The sequence below is a fragment of the Macrotis lagotis genome, chromosome X, assembly GCF_037893015.1.
Source record: "Macrotis lagotis isolate mMagLag1 chromosome X, bilby.v1.9.chrom.fasta, whole genome shotgun sequence".
Lineage (NCBI taxonomy): Eukaryota > Metazoa > Chordata > Mammalia > Peramelemorphia > Peramelidae > Macrotis > Macrotis lagotis.
The window spans coordinates 468704704-468717015 of record NC_133666.1 but is presented as its reverse complement, the minus strand read 5'-3'; the positions used below and the strand labels follow the sequence as shown (position 1 = coordinate 468717015).

At 35.4% G+C, this 12312-nt stretch overlaps 1 pseudogene; it reads left to right on the top strand.

Annotated features, from left to right (window-relative positions):
* Window positions 1–3287: 3287 nt before the first annotated feature.
* Window positions 3288–8025, top strand: LOC141498215 (fructose-1,6-bisphosphatase 1 pseudogene; annotated as a pseudogene).
* The last annotated feature ends 4287 nt before the right edge of the window (window positions 8026–12312 follow it).

Here is a 12312-nt window from a genome sequence, read left to right as displayed (position 1 = left end):
TTCTTCCCTGGGGTGGGGGAATGGGTTTCAGTTTCTCCTTGTGTGGAAGTTCTGAGGTTGCTGTCCCTTAACCTTGTTCCTTCATTTTGTCTCAAGGCTACTACCCCAATAGGGACAGCTAGATGGGTAGGATGCTGGCTCTAAAGTCAGGAGGACCTTACCTCAAATTTGACCTCAGACATTTACTGGCTGTGTAATGCCATGGCCTATTACAAAACCCACTACCCCAATTCCATTAAGGAGATATCTTCTCTTACTTCCATGTTCCCTGGGAGGTGCACCACTCCCTTCCTAGTACAAATACCCCTAAGGCCATACTCTTCACCACCCACATCTCTTTACCTCAACTGCTACCTTCCCAGTCCCCTCAGGTGAGAATATTTCTAGTTATGGATCTGGATAAGGGGAAAGAATTAGAAAACTAGGTGGGATACTTAGAAGAGGATGGGATCAGGGTAATGTTGATAGAGGAAAAAACATTGAAAGGGAAGACTGGCAACCTCAAAGATAAATTTCAGAAACATCACAATATTTCATTTCTATAAATCTAAACAATAGTTCATATTTCTATAAAACTAAAACAGAGGATTGTCCATGTATATTGAAAGAACAGATCAAAATGAAAATAAAAAGAATTCACAGGTCATCTCTTGAAAGAAACCCCCAAATGAAAACTTCCCAGAATATCATAGACAAAAATACAAAGCTTCCAAGTCAAATATAACAAAAACAAAAATAATATGGTAAATTATCAAATCCAAAGGTATTATTCAAAACTGAAAGTATAAAAAATCAAGTTAATTAAATAAAAGTAGGAAATATTTTTGGAGGAGAATTAAACACTTGATATTTGCTTTTTAAAAAGAAAAAGGGGGGTGGCTAGGTGGTGTAGTGGAAAAAGCACCAGCCTTGGAGTCAGGAGTACCTGGGTTCAAATCCAGTCTCAGACACTTAATAATTACCTAGCTGTGTGTGGCCTTGGGCAAGCCACTTAACCCCATTGCCTTGCAAAAAAAAAAAAAAACCCTAAAAAATAAAAGAAAAAATAAAAGAGGGAAAAAAAGAGCTAAACCAGATTTTTTGTGTCAAAAGTGCAAAAAAGAATTCAAGACTAAAAGAAATAATAAAAGATAACACAAAAAACTCCTTTTCCATTTATATGTCAGTGAAAGAACTTAAGAAAAATGGATGCATTTACAGAAATATAAAATACCTAGGTTTAGAGAACAATAAAAAAATTCTAAAAATCAGATTTCAGAAAAAGGAAATTAAATAAAAAATTAAATTCGGGGGGGGGAGAGGTTAGGGAGGGATGTTGAAGGGAGGGGAGAGAGGACAATCCACAACCAGAGAGATTTGTAGGTTAATTTTAGGGATATTATGAGGCTCAAATAAGATAATTATTTTTAAGTTATAGCTGTCTGACACATAATAGGTACTATGCTATTATTATGTCTATTAGTAGCTACTGTTAATAGATATAAATTTTTGATAAAATATAACAGAGAAAAAAATAAAAAATTCTATCTGAAGTAACAAAATGCCAAAAAACTCAAAAGAAATAATAAAAAATTTAGGAAAATGGTCCAGCAGTACCGGATCTCAGATTGTACTATAAAGCAGAAAGCATCAAAATGATGGGTATTTTTTAAGAACTATGCAGTTTGATCAGGGAAACAGATTAGATACATAACATACAGAAGTAAATAAACACAGTAACCTAATGTTTGATAACTCCACCTACTGGAATAATAATTTACTATTTTACAAAAACTGCTGGGTAACTTGTAAAATAGACAGGCAAAGACTTGACATGGAGTAAAATCTCACATTGTATACCAGAGTAAGCTCCAGTAATGGAATCTCTAGGTCAATTGTATTAGTATTTTAGAGTCAGATCTACATATTTTGTATGCAGTCCTCTGTTCTGTTTCTGGCATTTTTGTTGGAGTTGTTGGGCAGTAAACACCTTATCAACTGTTCTACTCTTTCTGAAGCTACACTGGCTCTCAGGGAGGTAGCCATCTTCCAGGTGAAGGATCAGCCTATTGAGAAAGACTCTGGCAAGGATCTTACCAGATATACACATATAAATGATAGATATACCTATACATAGTCATACAGGCAAATTACACAAATAAACATTTGCTGTTTTATTGATTCACAACATAAATATGCAATTGTTTATATATCTTGGATAGCAGACCTTACCAGAAATCACTTCCCTTCTTATCCTAGGTGCCTTAATTTAGTTTGTCCCTTATCTAGTCTAGTCTATTCAATACCTCTTTATTTTTTTATTCTATACAAGATCATTTTGAAGAGTGCTACTTTATAATGTAGTTTTAAATTTAAAAATGTCATTCCATCTTCATTCCTACCTCCTTTATTTCTTTTTGATAGTCTATATCTTTTATGTTTCTAATTGAATTTTAAATATTATTTTATTGAAATCTCAAGAATATCTTTGATAATTTAATTGATATTACATTAAAACTATAAAGTAGCTCTGGTAGTATGTCATTTTTTTTATATGGGCACTGCCCAATAATGAGCACTAAATATTGTGCTAAATTGCTATTTCTTTTATAAAAATTTTGCAATTAAATCTACAGATGTATTTTGTGTACTTTGTTATGTTGATTCCCATATATAATGCATTTTTAGTTATTTGGGAAGGTATTTTCCTTTATATTGCATCTTGGATTTTCTTAATTATAATGTAGATTTTTGAGAATTTATTTTGCTGGAGTTTTGAATTTTCTCAATTAGTGTGTTTGTTTATTCCTTAGGATTTTCTAAATAAATCATATTATCAGCAAGTAGGTATAGTTTTATCTCCCTTTCACCTATCAATGTCTTTAATTTCTTTGAAATTTTATTGCTATAGTTATTGCCAAAATTTCTAGAACTATATCAAATAATAAGATAAATAATAACATCCTTGCTTCACTCTTGTATTTATAGGGGAAGTTTTTAGTGCATCTTGCACTGATGCTGACTTAATTTTATATAGATACTTTTATGATACTAATAATGGTCCTTCTATGCCTATACCTTGTAGAGATTTTTTTTTTATTTTAGCATAAATCAGTATTGCACTTTGTCAAAGGTTTTTTCCCTGCATGTATGGAGATAATCATTTGGTTTAAGGATATTTTCATTTTTAATATGAGCAACTAACTTATTTTCCAAATGTTGAAACAACTTTGCATCTCTAATATAGATCCATCTTAACTGTGATGAATAATTCCTCATATGAATCATTATGATCAAAAGGATTTTAATTTTATTGAATTCATGTTCATTATATCATTCTATGATTTTCCTAGGTTTTTCCTTTGTCTTGTCTAGTTATTAGGGCTGCACTTGTCTCATGATAGGAATCTGATAGTATACTTTCTCAATTTTTGAAAATGAATTGTGTATATTGATTCTAATTGTTCTTTAAAAGCAGATAGAATTCACCTATGAATCCATCAAGACCAGCAATTCCACACCCACCTCCCCACCCTCAGGCAGTTTCTTTATAGCTAGTATTATTTCCTTTTTTTAAGATTGAGTTAAGATCTCTGTTTGATCTTTGATCAGTTTGGGTACTTTATATTTTTTGACAGCTTCCTTATTTCCATTTTAACTTGTGCCAAGTTTTTGCCTTATTGTCTCTCCAGTTCCTGAGCTAAAGTAAGTGTTTTGTAATTGCTTGACTATTATCTGACAGCCACTATATGTTGGAGACAGAAATTGAACCCAAGTCCTTCTGAATTAAAGGTTGGCTTTGCTAATTGATTTGGCAGCAAACGACAAAAACAAGAAAACAAGATCCAACTTAAAAAAAAAACATGGAGTAGTCCAACTAGATAATGCCTTTGAATTGCTTATTAATAGACTAAATTACGAAACACAATTTTTGTTTTCCTTCCAAGTTCTTATTATTCCTCTCCAGGTCATTCCTGCTACCTCCAGGACCCCCATTTTTTACAGGTGTAGGTATTTGATTAGTCAGGTAGCATTTCAGTGGCCCGGCATCTTTGCAATACTACTGGCTGTTACCTAATAGTTACTATTCCAGTGAAGGGAATTGACCACAGACAGACTTGACTACTGTCTCCAAGCTCCCAGTTCTCAATTCTAAACTCTTTTCAGCACCTGTCCCCAGGCAATGCTCATGTATAACCAAGTCATGAATTACCAGGGTGCCTACAGAAAGGAAGTAAGGACACCTTAAGCCACTTTGCTGACAGTCCAAGGCACAGATGAGTCAACTGATCAAAATCATCTCCTGCTCTTTTTGTAATGGAATAGTTCAATTCTTTGGAATTGCTGACCCCACAATTGTGTTGGGCAAGCAAATTAAGAAACTTAAAATCTTCTCTAATGAGATGATTATTAATATGTGGAAGTCATCCTTTAGCACATGTGTGCTTGTGTCAAAAGAAAACACACATCATAATAATAGAACTGGGAAAAAAAGAGGGAACTTTGTGGTCTGCTTTAATCCTTTGAATAGTATTTCTATCATTGAGTATTTTGGATCCATTGGCAGCATTTTGGGCATTTATAGAAGAACATCAACTGGTGAGCCTTCTCAGGATGATGTTTTGCAGTCTAGCAGAATGCTGTGCCACAGTGGTGGTGATCTCTATGGAGTGTGAGATCAATTGTTTCATGTTGGATCCTCATATGGGGGAATTCATTTTAGTCAATAAGGATATCCAGATCAGCAATAGAGGCAACATCTATAGTATCAATGAAAGCTTTATCAGGGACTTTAAACCTGTCATCTTAGGGTACCTCAAGGAGAAGAAATATCCTCAGGACAATACAATTCCCTTTATTGCAAGGTATGAGGGCTCCATGGTTGCAGATACGCACAAGACCTTGGAGTATGGAAGAATCTTTCTGTATCCAGCCAACAAAATGTTCTCTCAAGAAAAGCTGAGACTCGGCTTTGAATGCATCTCATTAGCCTTCATCATAGAAAGAGCTGAAGGACTGACTACTACAGGAAAGGAAACAGTACTGGACACTTTTCCCCACTCAAATCCATAAGAGTACCCCTGATTCTTGGAGGAATTCTTGAAGATTTATGAGAAGCATGCCGAGAAATGAAAATTCTACTTTGCCAGAAAGTTATTACCACTGAAAACAATTGCCAGAGGACTAAAAATCATATCACATCCCGTAATTCTGACCATGAATGGTTAAACTTTCAGGGTTAAGTAATACCCAAATGCCAGATATTTTCCACTAACCTTCTAAATATTGCATGGAGTCTTGAGCAAACTAACCAAAAATGTCATTTCTATAACATAAACAGCTAAAATATTTCTGGGAAGGATATGTGGAAGGAACAGTGGAAATAAATATGTTCTTTCAAATAAAAGATTGTAGTGTTTTACTAGGGGATTCTGGAAAATGTAAATGACACCAAGTAGCAGGTGATTGTGCTGCTATAGGTTGTGAAGCAGATAATTTTAGTCTAAGGGAAAACTTCCTCTATGTTTCTCATCAACAAGAAACAATTCTTCCAGGGGGTTTCTGAATCCTGTAAGTAGGGAAATTGTTGCTTTGTGGCAAAGTGAATGATTGGAGCTGTCTTTGGTGGAGAAAGAATGTGAACTGTTGGTGCATGGTAAGAAATGAATTGTGGTTTTTGGTGCAGGAGTTAATAATAGATTAGGGTCTCCTTTCTGTATGAGTGGTAGTATAGAATATGTAGGTTTTGATGCCATTCCTAGATTGTTCCTTTACTAGGATAATTGTTGCTGCTCTCTTGGCCAGATCAAGAGTCAGTCTAGTGTCTATCTGAACTGTATCCCCTGGACTTGCTACCATATTTATTATTAATTATAGTTAATATGGGGAAGAAAATATGAAAGAATCTTAAAACTCCCATACTCCCTCCTGCCCCCCCACAAATTTCCAGAATGATAATATGTTAGATGTTAAGACACTGAATGAAGAGATATTTGAGTAGGGCATGGTGCTCTTAAACTTGCAAGTCTCAATAGATAAGTGGTTTCTGGTACATCAGGTTAGTCTTGTAAAAGAGATTAGAGGCACTAAATTTCTTATTTGTTTAAAATTGGGGTTTTATTTTTAGGAATGTTTTATTTATTTTGGATTGAACCTAAGATTTCATCAGTATAGGGTCTTAGAATTTTCTTTACTAACAAGGGCTGATACCTTTAATATATAGTCATAGAAATTTGGGAGACTGAGAAGTTATTTCCCAAGGTCACCCAGTCAGTCTCTTTCAGAGACAGTTTGTGTGTATATGTGTATATATATTACAAGTCAGGGCAAGAGAAGGGGAAAAAAAAAGAAAAGAGAGAGGAGGGGAGGGGAAGGAAAAAGAAAAAAATAGAAAAGAAAAAGTCACAACCACAGTGCTTTCACATTCCCCATATTCTTGCTGAATGCTGAATTGCTGAGGGTTTTGTTGTTTTTGGTTTTGTTGTTGTTGTTTTTAATTACAGCCAAATTACAAGGTGCTGCAGTTGTTTGTTGTGGTTTATATTACATTAGTGCCATTCATGTCTAGTAACAAGAAGCTGCTCCATACGCATACCAATACATGCTGAAATTGTACCATCAGACTCAATTTTTCTTTAGTCCAGTAATAGGAGTGAACGTGATTTTCTTTCACTGTGTGGTCTATGGCTAGTTCCCTAGAGTGATCCCCCAGCTGCATTTCCCACAGCTATAATGAATGGCCTGATACCCAACATCCCTTACAGGGGAAGAGCCTTGGCGGTATTTTCAGTGGACCCCAGGGCAAGCAGGAAATGAGTCTTTCATTTCACTGGGGTCTTCTGTGTCAAGGGGTTGGTGCCCAGCTGTGACAGGTGAAGCAACTCAGCTGCAGTCTCCTCCTGGGTCTCCTGGCAGACTTCAGGAGAAGTCTTGTATCATTCCTTGTATCATTCCCTATACTCCAGAGTTTCTGAGTTCAAAAGCAAAAAGTCATCAATAATATAAAAATGAATGATTTCAAGAACTTTTATAAGCTGGTGAATGAAATGACTAGAATCAGAGCAATTTAGACAATAACCAAAAAAAATTATTAAATATCTTTGAAAATTGTAGGAACTATGATCAGTACAGTGACCATAACTTTAGAAGATGATGATGAAATGTAGTATTTCTGAAAGAGATGTGACTAATTTTGGTTGGAGAATGAGATATATGATTTCTACTTACCACCATTGAGGGAGTTTCTTTTGCATGACAGCCTGTCTGCAAGAAAAAAAAAATCATTCATCTTCCTCCATCATAGGGTTGGGGGTAGCAGGGAAATGCTAAATGCACTTTTCAGATGAGCTCTGTAATATTAGTTTTACTTAACTTTCACTTTGCTACAAGAGACCTCCCTGGAAATGGAAGTAATCTGTAAATATTTGTACTGAAAACAAAACATATCAATAAAACTTTTTTAAAATATCTGTATTTTACTTTTCTTAAAGGGAAGCCCAGACTAAACCTTGAAGACTAGAAAAGAAATGTTGAAAGAAAAAAGACACCTCATAATGTGATTTTATTTTGTAGTATCTCAAACATCATACTTAAGTTTCAAAAACTGGGATGAAAGTTACTCTTATTTGTAAACTTTTCCTTCATGGCTACTTGCTTCTCTATTAAAACCAATAATATTTTGTTGTTAAAGACTGATCAGATTTTTTTTCCTTTCTTTTTGAAAAATCTAACAAGATGAATAAAGTTTCCTAGTTAAAAAAATATTAAAAACAGATTATCCATTGAAAGTCAAGAGAAATCATATAGCATATAAAAAAAGCATATAAAACTGAAGTTAGGACCTCCCAAATATGTTTTACTCTCTCAACAAATAGATCCCTATAGTACATTTGGCATCAGAGGAAGAGGAGCTACAGATCTGGACTCTATTTTCCTGTGTCTTAGACATGTCCCTTCTACAGGTTTCAACTTCCACATTTTTAAAGTGAGCAGATAAGAGATGACCCCTATGGTACCTTTGAGTTCTAAATCAATGCTCCAAAATCTGTTAATTGGTTCTTAAGTATTGAATAGCTTGTAAGCAATATAAAATTGAATCCTATTGAGACTTGTCCTTATGTTAAAAAAAATAGTTGCTTTATTGGAAACATAGAATCACACAAATTTACTTAAAGTTTGGTTTATAAAAAACAATGTGTCCTGTGAAAAATTCTTAGAATTTGGGGGTTGTGTTTCCATAGTTATAACATACTGTCTTCAAAAAACATTCTAGATTGGGAACTCAGTACCCATAAGCCTGGGGCAGGTCTAATCACATTCTTCTCCTAGGGCTCATTCAACACTAGCTCTCTTCATAGAAATGTATCTTACACAAAAAGGGAAAATCTATATAATAAGGCAAATCTGATTATCTTTTTCCTCTAGCAGTTATAAATATTACCTCAAGAGAATATTTTTCTAAAAATAATAATAATAAAAAAGAGAATATTTTTTAGGTTAAATATTACATGTTTTAGGTCTCATTCTTTTTTCTAATAGAGTATTACTTCCAGGATCAAATTTGAATCTATTTTCTAAGCCCATTGGGTGCTGATAAATGTTTAACCACCAGATCTCTGAGAGGGAAGGGATGTATATATATATGACAAATTTTAAAGTTTAATCTTCATTATTAACATTTTTTTCTATTGCATTTTAAAGTGTAGACAGTATCTCAGAGTGAGAAGAGGAAAGGGGAGTGGTGGAAAGGGTAGATAAGAATTTGTTCTAATAGCCATGAAGGCAGCTAAAGCAGGTACTGTGGAACTCTAAGAGCTTGGTTAGACATCAAAGACACCAAGGTCATCTACTACATCCCAAACTATCACCAGTCCCCAGTCTTAACACTGTCCTGCCACTGGACCATGACAGCTCTGGAAGAGAGAGTAAGGCCTGCAATTTTGTGCAACTCTGCCTCACTTAAAGCCAATATATGTATGAATCAAATGGCATCACCCATACAATTTACCATTTTTGTCTACCTCAAAGTCCAGTAGTGACAGTCAAGTGAAGAAACAGGAGGTGCGGATACACAGCAAGTGGTAGTCACAACCCTGCACACAAGGTTAAGGTTTAGTCCATAAGGTTATCTTTCCACTGGAAGCAAAAGTAGGATCTGGCAGACCCTTGAGTGTGTCTGAACAACTTTTTAAGGATACACTGTTCACCTCCTGGTATAAGGAACAGATTAGAAAAAGCATCCTAGAAACTGTCTATTTACTTAATACTTTCCTGTTTACTAAAGAAGGTGGGGAACACAAAAAAATGCACAAAACTTTCTGCAAAAATTATTCCACTCAACATGGATACGTGTAATGTGTACACGCTTATGGACAATTTAAAATTCAATAGGTCTGAAAAACAAACATCTTTTGTTACAAGAGAATTCAGCAGGTACTACATCCAAATAGCATCCCTGAGTGAAATAAGGATAGCAAATAAAGGTCAGCTTACCAAAGTTGGAGTTAGATACACATTTTTCTGGAGTGGTTGCAGTAAAAGGGAGTATCATAGATTTGCAATCAAAACTAATCTAGTCAACAAGTTTGTATGCCTACCAAAAGGAGTAAACAATAAATTCATGACAGGGGCGGCTAGGTGGCACAGTGGATAGAGCATTGGCCCTGGAGTCAGGAGTACCTGAGTTCAAATCCGACCTCAGACACTTAATACTTACCTAGCTGTGTGGCCTTGGGCAAGCCACTTCACCCCATTGCCTTGCAAACCCCCTCCCCCACAAAAAAGTTCATGACTATGTTATTGTCACCACCCCACCATCATTTATGCCTATGCTTCCATCATGACAAACTATGATGAGGACAAAAGAAATATTTTATCAAGACCAGGACACCTCATCATCATTGTACCCAAAGAAGACAAGCTTATGATTCTAGACTTTAATGCTAGAGTAGGTTCAGACTACCAGACATGGCAGGGAGTCCTTGGAAGGAACAGTTGGAAACAGCAACATTGGTCATTACTGAAGACTTGTGTATCTCAAAACCTCATCATTAACACTGTATTCCATTTCCTAAATGCAACAAAACTTCACAAATGTACCCTCATATTTAATAGACTATGTCATTGTAAGGAGAAGAGACAGAATAGACATGAGATTGATTAAGGCAATGTGTGGCAGTGTTGGACTAATTCTCTCCAAGCTAAATATTCACATTCAACAAAAGCAGCAAGCCAAGGCAAGATGACTACCAGAAGACTTAATATCAACAGATGAGAGGGAAAAATTCAATAGCAAACTTGGAGGGAAATTTGAACCAAGATACAGTTGACAAGATACAGTGGAGTAAAAAAGGAATGAGCAACTTTTATAGATTTGGTGTACAATGCTATATTTTCTCATATGAGTCCAAACACTCTCAAATATCAAGACTAGTTTGATGAAAATGATGGAGAAATTTAGAAGATGCCAAATGAAAAATCAGAACTTCACAGGATCTGCCAGCAGAATATTTCATCTGTCTCAAAGACACCAGCATTTAATGCCATCAAAAGTAAAGTACAGCAAAGTTTAGAGAGATGCAGGTCTTTTGGCTCAGTAAGAAGATAGGTTTACTCTAATATTAACAATCCAAAGGACTTTTATGATGCCCTGAAAGTTATTTATGAACCAAAGATGTAGTGTGCATTTCAACTATTCAGTGCTGATGGATTAGTGATAAATTCATCATCTAAGAGAGATTGGCTGAACATTTCCTTAGTGTTCTCAATGGACACTAAGGTCCTTTATGAACTAAATTGCCTAGCATTCAAATGCTTCTGCAGAGATTCATAACTCTGTTTGACTGGCTACATTGTTCAAATATCAAACTTATGCTTGCCTAAAAGACTCATGTATGGCATGAGTGGTGGCCAGAAGAAGCTATACAAAGATACTCTCAAGATCTCTTGAAGAGCTTTAGAATTGAATATGTGATGTGGGAGACTCTGGCATAGGATAACTCAACATGGTGTGACTTCATCAGAAAAGGTGCTGTGGTCTACACAGAAAGTAACTGAAAAGAAATGCAAGATTCAAAAACTGAGAGAATTCATCCCAAATATTCATAGTAGGGCACACTGTAACTTGACTCTAGCATAATGGTGTCATTTTGGTCCTCTTCAAGAACAAGCAAACCAATTTGAAAATAGAGAGAAGTAGTGATCTTCATTGCTAAAAGGAGTACTGCTTTAGGTTCCTACAGGCACAGTAGGTTGCAGGTTTCCCCTCATCCCCCAATCCTATCTCATACACACAGCCTCACGCCATGTGGACACACACATCACAAAAATTGTTTAGACTACAGAACTAACTCAGGCAATAAAACTAAAAGAATAAATTATTTGTTTGAAAGTTTCCTGGAAGTCAGCTATAAAAGCAATAACATAATAGCTAATTTGAAAAAGCACCTGGAGAATAATATGATTGAGTCAAGTTTATTAAGGGCTTACTCTAAGCAGGCTTACTTTTCTCTAGTTGGCAAAGATAGAAAAACAAAAGCTCTGGAATTTATAATCTATTGACAGAGATATGGTTAAGAAATATACCATCTACCAATAATTTGAATACTATTTAATAACTAGCATTTGTATATTGCTATAAGAAAGTGCAAAGTTTCATAAATGTTAATTCCTTTAATTCTCACAACTCTTTGAGGTAGATACTGTTATTATCTCCATTTTGCAAAAGAAGAAACAGAGAGGTTATGTGACTTACCTAGGGACACAGTGCTAATCAGTGACAGAGGCTTCTAGTACTCTATTTTAGCATCTTGTCAGAAAGAGGAAAGGGCATTGACCTTGGAATCAGGAGAATGCATTTGAGACCTCATAATTTCCAGCTGTATAGCCAAAGTCAAGTTGCCTAATTTCTAACATTTAAAAAAATGAGGGGTTTGTATTTCTTTGGAGAATTAGTCCCTCCCAGGACTAATGTCCCATAATGCCAGGTGCCCAAGGCAGGTAAAAAGGAAAGCATCTATGAGGATAAATCAGGGATGAATGAAATGGGTGAGGGATGCTGCTCAAGCTTGACTTTCTCCCACCCCCAACAGCCCATCTATTTTAAAAAGGGTAGGGATGGATGGGTCAACTGTGGCTACTAGCTGTGACTAGTAGATTTACAGAAGAGTCAAAAGCTACTAAAGAGACTGTACCCACTTGAGTGTAGCTTTTACCTCTAGAATGTAATTAGTATTCCCATGAAAGCAGGGAATTTCTGTAATTCCCAACAATTTTTATCAAATGAAAGAGGAAAATTAAGTCCAATACAGATAGATCATGAAAGGCATTAAATGA